This window comes from Pristiophorus japonicus, chromosome 11, assembly GCF_044704955.1.
Source record: "Pristiophorus japonicus isolate sPriJap1 chromosome 11, sPriJap1.hap1, whole genome shotgun sequence".
Lineage (NCBI taxonomy): Eukaryota > Metazoa > Chordata > Chondrichthyes > Pristiophoridae > Pristiophorus > Pristiophorus japonicus.
The window spans coordinates 179,270,907-179,280,271 of NC_091987.1; the positions used below are offsets into that span (position 1 = coordinate 179,270,907).

A 9,365-nucleotide genomic window follows, 5' to 3' on the forward strand; every position below is an offset into this window, starting at 1 on the left:
GCTACCACAGGGAGTGGTTGAAGCAAATAGTATTGATGCATTCAATGGGAAGCTAGACAAGCATACGAGGGAGAAGGGAATAAAGGGATAGATTTAGATGAGGAAAGATGGGAGGAGGCTCGAGTGGAGCATAAGCACCAACATGGACTGGTTTGACCGAATGGCCTGTCTCTGTGCTGTAGATTTGATGATGTAATAGCAAACTCAGTATATTATAGAAGAAGATAAATTAATTGTATGACCTTCAATACAATATTACAGGATCAAGTTACTTTTGATGGGCATCTAACCCCAGATGCATAAGCACCTGAGTTTTGAGTTTCCTGTGAGGTGATTTGCTAAACTGGGCCAGGAAAATAAAAGGGAAAAGTGTTAGCTCATTTATGGGCAGGACTATTGTAACGTGAAGCAAATAAGGGAAACATGTTGTCTGAGGCGCTTTCTTATCTTGGTGATGTAGCAATGTTTGTTGTTGAGAATCCAATGTTGCTAATGGCCTCAGGGAGGTAAATTTTAAAAGTCAGCAGCATAACATAGTAATGGCCAATTCTAAAATGATTTTGAATTGTACCTTTATACTGCAGCAAGATCTGGTTAGAATGCACTTAGAATGCTGCATTCAGTTCTGGGCACCGCCCCTGAGGAAGGATATATTGGCCTTGGAGGGGGAGTAGTGCAGATTCACCAGAATGATACCGGGACTAAAAGGGCTAAATGATGGACAGGTTGCATAGATTAGGCTTGTATTCCCTTGAGTTTAGAAGATTAAGGGGGGATCTAGTTGAAGTGCTTAAGCTGATGAAAGGATTTGATAGGGTAGATAGAGAGAGCAAGTATTTCCTCTGGTGGGTCCAGAATAAGGAGGCGTAACCTTCAAATTAGAGCCAGACCGTTCAGGGCTAAAGTTAGGAAGCATTTCTTTACACAAAGGGGAGTGGGAATCTGGAATTCACTCTCCCAAAAAGCTGTTGAGGCTGGGGAACCAATTGAAAATTTCAAAATTGTCGTTGATGGATTTTTGTTGGGTATTAAGGAATATGATGCCAAGGCAGGTAAAGAGAGTTAAGATACGTGGATAGGGGCACAGGCAAGTGGGCGAGTGGTGGTTGTGTAAAGCTCTGGCTATTTAGTTCTGTGCACTGCCCCTCAGGATATTGGCCTTGCGGGGGGTGTAGCCAGATTCACCAGAATAATACCGGGGCTAAAAGGGTTAAATGGTGTGGACAGATTGCATAAGTTAGATCAGCCATGATCTAATTGAACAGCGGAACAGATCTGCACATGAAATAGAATCAGAATGCGAATCACACGTCGAACAATCTGCCGAACTGTCAGGACTGTTGGCAAGTAAACCTGAAGCTAATGTCTGGGACTGGGAGGATCAAGCTGAAGCTGCGAACACAACACTGAAGAAATATCTAAATGCTGAGTGCTGATAATTGGCACTACAGCTTTGCCCAGAGAACGTGATGTCATCGCTGCACTCGTCACCCCACTAGCACCCTGGCCCCGAACTTGGTTAGATACCAATCAAAAAGTGGTGCCTTTTTCTCTTTTTGAAATCTCAAGACGTGCTCATTCAAACCCTGTCAAAACATTGGTTGTTTTCTTGTATTGAAAGAAGAGTTCATTGCACATCCCGATCATCAGAAAGCAAAGCTAACGTGTGTTACAGTGGGAGGAAGAGGTGGGCTGCAATTCCCATAGCAACAAACCCATATGTTCAGGTGCATTCCGCATTCCTGGACAAGGGGTGAGATCTCCCTGGAACGTCCGAGGTTGCATTCTGGCAAAGCGGAGGGGTGCAGGCGGGGATTTCCTGAGCAGGGGTCTAAATTAAGGTTGGGCACAGGCCCAACTAAAAGAACTTGGCTTGTAGCCAGTGAATTGTAAGAGCATGATTCATCGCACATAGTAGGAGAAATTGGCTGCATTTGAACCCCGTTAGCGCCTCCGGGCGGAGTTAACGACCGGGCATGACGCTGGTAATGACTCCCACCAGATTGGGCGAGAGTTTATCGGCGGTACTACAGCTTTGCCCCCCAATCTCCTGCGGCCGGAGACCGTGACATCATCGCCACGCACATTGCCCGTTAGTGTCCTGGCCCCGAAATTGACTTCCGTCCTCTGTAGCAGTGCCGGCCGAAAACACCCACAGCCACAGGAGGCGCATCTCAGGTGGCTGGCCGTTACCGGGGTGAGAATTAAAGGTGCGGAGACACCAGTAAAAAAAACTTACCTTCTTTCTGCCGCTACAGATCCGGATTCTTCACGGGGTCCTGGCCGCGATTGCTCAGCCCAGCGCTCTGCTGGAGTGTCGGGCTGATCGCGCGGCACTCCCGGTCCATGGTGTTCCAGGTAGGTGCCTTTTTCTTCTGCAGAGTCGGCAGTATGGGACTTTCCCTTTAAGTGAGGGAAGAGCTCCTTCAGCTGCCCCGTCCAGTCTATCAGCTTTTTTTCACCCGCCTGCAATATGGTTATGACTAACAAGCAAAAGTTATCAAAGAAAATGAAGAAAAACAAACATGTTTTTATTTCCCGTGTGCCTTTTCAACTGAGTTGCTTACAGCCGGATGTTAGAGATTAAGGAGCCGAAATTCAGGGGCTCAAAGGCGCTTGCGGCGGCCATTCCTAAAAATCGAATGGCCGCCGCTTTGGGGTCAACGGGCCGCTCCAATCAAAATTCAGGTGGGGGACCTTCCCTCCCGAGTAGATGCCTCACCAAATTAAAATAAAAGAAATAGTTACCAATTTATTTTCAGCTCGATCCATCGATCCCCCGCCACGCGGTGCCCCCGGCAGGTTTTTCTGTCGGTACACCACCTCCGCACTGATTGTGGCCCGGCAGCGCGGGAGGACCCACTGTTGTGGCCGCAATGCAAAAATATTTGCCAGCCGACTTGCCGATTGGCCAGAAAAATATTGCCACCCGGATTCGGCCAGGCCGGCAACGGGCTGCCTTGCACCACCTATCGGGCACGGCTGAAGCCCTCCCTGGTGGCCCAGTGGCCAAAGTTAAAAAATGACAAACTCTCTCCCCTTTAACGGAGAGTAAAGAGCGTGGTGACCCACTCGCGCTGTGACGTCACCATGTTGTTTGACAGCGGCTTACGGCCCAACCGACCCATTTTCAGCCAGTCAGCCTGGCTTTGGGTCGAATTCAAATGTCCTGAACATGGACCTACTCAGCGCACCGAGAGTTCCAGCGGTGAGCACCGCTAACTCATCGGTGCGCCAGCTTTCTGGTGCATCTGAATTTCAGCCCCCAAATGTCCGACTCCAGGGCAATCCTGGAGGGTTGTCAGGAGGCGACCTGCCATATGTCCTCTCACATACAGGGGGCCCTGGTGCAATGTTGAGATACCAATGGAGGTAGAGTGCATTGCACGCGCTCCAGCTATTGGCACCAGATTAGTGATATAACCAGTGGCCATTAACGGGACCACTGCACATCCTTCAGGGAAACGTACTTCTTTGTGGCTCTTTACAAATGATTTTTGTGCATGGCTATTCCTGCTGGCCTCACTATAATCTTCTGGTCGGCTGCCGGCCTGTCCCTAATGCTGAACCAGCTCCACCCCACTCCTCCTATCCCCCCCGCCCCCCCATCACGCCACCACGATTGCCTTCTGCCCACAGATAAGATTGGCTTGACCCCCTAACTGTCGAGCTGCCCGGGAGTGCTGGATTGGCATCTCGCCGGCGTTACTGGAAATGAAGCCTCCCGGCAGGGTATCGGACAGACAGCCCCTTGCCTGCCTGAACTCCACCCATGCTTAACACCGAAACCCGGGCTCTGTAATGGTCTGGCTCACAGCCAACCAACCCTTTCGAAAGTGAGTCAGAAGATGACTACGAATGATTTATCTGTAGTTACTGTTGGCAACATTGCATTATCAGCCAGTCAACACTGTCATAGGGTTTTAAATGACTGTCAGCATCTTTGCCTTTGACCCTGTGAGTGTGCATGTGTTTATGTTCTCAACCATGTATGCACACCAGCACCTGTGTGTCAGAGTCCGTGCACAGCTATGCGTGTGCACAATGTGTGTGCCTGTGTATGGATGTATGTGTCTGCGTGCAGGAATGTGCATAATTCTTTATGTGCGCGGGTGAGCACCTAAGAACATAAGAACATAAGAATTAGGAACAGGAGTAGGCCATCTAGCCCCTCGAGCCTGCTCCGCCATTCAACAAGATCATGGCTGATCTGGCCGTGGACTTAGCTCCATTTACCCGCCCGCTTCCCGTAACCCTTAATTCCCTTATTGGTTAAAAATCTATCTATCTGTGATTTGAATACATTCAATGAGCTAGCCTCAACTGCTTCCTTGGGCAGAGAATTCCACAGATTCACAACCTTCTGGGAGAAGAAATTCCTTCTCAACTCGGTTTTAAATTGGCTCCCCCGTATTTTGAGGCTGTGCCCCCTAGTTCTAGTCTCCCCAACCAGTGGAAACAACCTCACTGCCTCTATCTTGTCTATCCCTTTCATTATTTTAAATGTTTCTATAAGATCACCCCTCATCCTTCTGAACTCCAACGAGTAAAGACCCAGTCTACTCAATCTATCATCATAAGGTAACCCTCTCATCTCCGGAATCAGCCTAGTGAATCGTCTCTGTACCCGCTCCAAAGCTAGTATATCCTTCCTTAGGTAAGGTGACCAAAACTGCACGCAGTACTCCAGGTGTGGCCTCACCAATACCCTATACAGTTGCAGCAGGACCTCCCTGCTTTTGTACACCATCCCTCTCGCAATGAAGGCCAACATTCCATTCGCCTCCCTGATTACCTGGTGCACCTGCAAACTAACTTTTTGGGATTCATGCACAAGGACCCCCAGGTCCCTCTGCACCGCAGCATGTTGTAATTTCTTCCCATTCAAATAATATTCCCTTTTACTGTTTTTTTGTTCCAAGGTGGATGACCTCACATTTTCCGACCTTGTATTCCATCTGCCAAACCTTAGCCCATTCGCTTAACCTATCTAAATCTCTTTGCAGCCTCTCTGTGTCCTCTGCACAACCCGCTTTCCCACTAATCTTTGTGTCATCTGCAAATTTTGTTACACTACACTCTGTCCCCTCTTCCAGGTCATCTATGTATATTGTAAACAGTTGTGGTTCCAGCACCAATCCCTGTGGCACACCACTAACCACTGATTTCCAACCCGAAAAGGACCCATTTATCCCAACTCTCTGCTTTCTGTTAGCCAGCCAATTCTCTATCCATGCTAATACATTTCCTCTGACTCCACGTACCTTTATCTTCTGCAGATGTGCTTGTGTGTGTTTCTGCATGTCTACACATATGTGCATAATTGTACTCCTGTGTGCATGCATCTGTATGTGTAGTTTAGAAGAAGGAGAGGTGACCTCATTGAAACATATAAGATTCTGAGGGGGATTGACAGGGTAGATGCTGAGAGGTTGTTTCCCCTGGCTGGAGAGTCTAGAACCAGGGGGCACAGTCTCAGAATAAGGGGTCGGCCTTTTAGGACTGAGATGAGGAGGAATGTCTTCACTCAGAGGGTGGTGAATCTTTGGAATTCTCTACCCCAGAGGGCTGTGGAGGCTCAGTTGTTGAGTATATTCAAGGCAGGGATCGATAGATTTTTGGACTCATCTCAGAGTGACATCATCAAGGTCCAGGTCAGTGATTGGAGCATGGGCAGATGCAGCAGGAGCGGCGAGAGACCTTGGAGGGATGTGATCGGAGCCCAGGAGAGGCGTGAGTTCGGGGTCAGGGTCTCAGGGGCAGCACGGGCCAGCCCACACTGTGATGTATGTGCGCACTAGGTCCGTGCAGCAGAGCTGGTCTTCAGTCGTCTTGGATAAACCTTGCCACTGGACCAAGACCTAGCTCTGTCAAGCCCGTGTGGTGGCTGGTGTGCAACGGCCACCACATGTTAAAAAAATCCACGCACAGCCATCTTCCACCCTTCAGGATGTAATTCAGGACCTAGAATATTAGATCCTTCATTGAAACATCTGTGAACTCATCGAACTCATCCTTTTTTGGCATGGAAGCAAGTCATCCTCGTTTCGAGGGACCGCATATGATGATGATGGTATGTGTGAGCACCTGCAGCTTGCATGCGGGTATACTCCACATGTTTGATGGGACAGTGTAGAGGGAGCTTTACTCTGTATCTAACCTGTGCTGTACCTGCCCTGGGAGTGTTTAATTGGGCAGTGTAGAGGGAGCTTTACTCTGTATCTAACCTGTGCTGTACCTGCCCTGCGTGTGTTTTATTGGGCATTGTAGAGGGAACGTTGCTCTGTATCTAACTTGTGCTGTACCTAATAAAATTAAAAATCATGCAAAAGTGTTAACACAAAAAATGGCAATAATAATAAAAAAAGTACAAGTGGAAATTCCCCTGGAGCATGTCAGAACTCATTTAGTAATATTGCCACAATTCTAGGTAGGTTAGAGTAATCGGATGTTGCTCTGCTACTTACATTTTTATTGTTTTTAATTTATCTCATGACAACATTTTGCAAAGTGTAGTGGTTGCCAGTTAAAAATTACTCCTCAGTATAGATGCACAAGTTTGGGAGTTTGAAATTATCATGAGAATTAAATGGCATAAATGACTCATACAAAAGTACCTTGCAGTTTAGCAACGCTTGCCTAAGAGATGGCCGTGTATTCCTGGCACCCACGTGACTAAGCCCTGATGGGATGGGGCCGGGTGTAAGTGTTTTATATGAATCGAAGCTTATTATTGTGAGCAGAAAACGGAGTTGGCATTTGTAAATTGGGTGTGGCTCAAAGGTATAAAATATGGAAAATATTTAATTTAATCTAACGATAACTTAAACCAGATCAAACAATTAGTTAAAAACTAAACTATAAGTTATTTTAATTAAATACATGGGGGGAGAAATTTGCATAGTTAGCACCCCCATGGGGGCATGCACCATTTCTCGCCCGGGGATGGGGAAAATTAGGCGGCGGTTAGCGGAAGAGCAAAACTGGCAGCGCCTCACTCCCACCTGTCGCGCCTCGGGCCATTGCGCCGTTGATGATGACATCATCGCCATGCGCAGCGAACTGTTCTCACCTCGCAGCGTGAATTGGCAGTGCCCCGTGAGGCCGCCGTGGTCAATGTCAACACCAGACAAACCGGCTGCACTCCACTCGCGGGGCTAATGGTAAAGGGCAAGTGCGTGCACCATTATTCTTGTTCAGCCGACTTACCGGTCCAGCCTTCCGTTGTCTATTTCGCAGGGTCCGTGCCGTGATGGTGCAGCCCGGCATTCCGTATCTGTGCCGGGTTGCGGCCACGGCACCCCCCCATCCCCGGTGGCCGAGTGGAGGCCCCTCTCCCCACTGCAGAGCTCGTACCGTGCCCTCCCCTTTAATGGAAGGGAAGGGTCTTATGCTCATGCCAGCGCTACGCGGAGCGGTCAGGTGCCGCTGGAAAAAGCGCGTGCTTACCGCACCGGTCCCACCCCCGCGAGGGAGTGGAACGCCCGACATTGTGCTACACTTCCTCTCGGGTTCAGAAACCCCAATTTCGCAGCCAGGCGCAGGATGACCCGCCCCCAAACGGGGCGACACCGAATTTTGACCCCATAAACTTTACTTAATTAAATAAATAAAACAAGGTTAAATAGGGATGGCAGTGTAGGCGGTGTGCTGCAACTGCAGCATGTGTGAGTTTGTGGAAAGCCTGGCGATCCCGGGCGACCACGTCTGCGGAAAGTGTTTGTATCTCGAGGAACTTCAGCTCAGGGGAGGGGAGAGTTATCTGGACACTTTGATCCAGGAGGCAGTCACACAGTTTAGGCTAGGTAGTGGTACAGGTCTGGTTAGTAGTCAGGGACAGGAGGGTGTGACTGTGACTCAGGCAGGTAAGCGGACCCCAGGTGCAGTGCTGGCGGAGGCCTGGTCTTTGACCTTATCCAACAGGCACGAGGTTCTTGCTGCCTGTGTGGATCAGGGCATTGTCTATAGGATGGATGAGCAAAATGACCTCGGCACCGTGGTACAGGAGGCCATTCAAGTGGTGGGAGTGAAAAGGATACAAAGCTAGGTGGGAATGTGAGTTGTGAGGAGTATCCCAATAATGGATAATCAAGGGGCTATCGGTAGGGAGAAACTTAATACAATCACTATCACTAAAGAAGTAGTACTCGTTAAAATAATGGGACTAAAGGCGGACATGTCCCCTGGACCTGATGGCTTACATCCTAGGGTCTTAAAAGAAGTGGCTGCAGAGATAGTGGATGCATTGGTTGTAATCTACCAAAATTGCCTGGATTTTGGGGCAGTCCCAGTGGATTGGAAAACCACAAATGTAATGCCCCTATTTAAAAAAGGAGGCAGTCAAAGAGCAGGAAACTATAGATCAGTTAGCCAAACATCTGCCGTTGTGAAAATGCTGGAGTCCACTATTAAGGAAGCAGTAGCAGGACATTTAAAAAAGCATAATTCAATTAAGCAGAGTTCGCATGGTTTTATGAAAGGGAAATCATGTTTGACAAATTTTCTGGAGTTCTTTGAAGATGTAACGGAACCAGTGGATGTGGTATATTTGGATTTCCAAAAGGCATTCAAAAAGGTTGCTGCACAAGATAAAATTTCACGGGGTTGGGGGTAATATATTAGCATCATCATCATCGGAATCGAGGGAGACTTGCTTCCACTCTTAAAATGAGTCCTTAGGTGGCTGAACAGTCCAATACAAGAGCCACAGTCCCTGTCACAGGTAGGATAGATAGTCATTGAGGATAAGGGAGAGTAGGACAGATTTTCCGCACGCTCTTTCCGCTTCCTGCGCCTGAATTCTGCCTGCTCTCGCCGATGAAACTCGAGATCTCAGTGCCCTCCCGGATGCACTTCCGTCACTTAGGGCGGACTTTGGCCAGGGACTCTAAGGTGTCAGTGGGGATGTTGCACTTTATCAGGGAGGCTTTGAGGGTGTACTTGTAATGTTTCCACTGCCCGCCTTTGGCTTGTTTGTCGTGAAGGAGTTCTGAGTAGAGCACTTGCTTTGGGAGTCTCGTGTCTGGCATGTGGACAATGTGGCCTGCGGAGCTGATCAAGTGTGTTCAGTGCTTCAATGCTGGGGATGTTGGCCTGGTCGAGGACGCTAATGGTGGTGCGTCTGTCCTCCCAGGGGATTTGTAGGATCTTGCGGAGACATCGTTGGTGGTATTTCTCCAGCGACTTGATGTGTCTACTGCACATGGTCCATGTCTCTGAGCCATACAGGAGGGTGGGTATTACTACAGCCCTGTAGGCCATGAGCTTGATGGCAGACTTGAGGGCCTGGTCTTCGAACACTCTTTTCCTCAGGCGGCCAAAGGCTGTACTGGCGCACTGGAGGCGGTGTTGAATCTCTTCATCAA

General features: G+C 48.7%; 1 long non-coding RNA gene across 1 annotated transcript in view; it reads right to left on the reverse strand.

Moving 5' to 3' along the window:
- Positions 1-7,299, reverse strand: part of LOC139276392 (uncharacterized) — a 116,658-nt gene extending 109,359 nt beyond the window's left edge. Inside the window, exon 1 of the long non-coding RNA XR_011595924.1 lies at positions 7,210-7,299. This is a non-coding gene — a long non-coding RNA (uncharacterized lncRNA). The remainder of the gene's footprint in view (positions 1-7,209) is intronic.
- Positions 7,300-9,365: the final 2,066 nt, after the last annotated feature.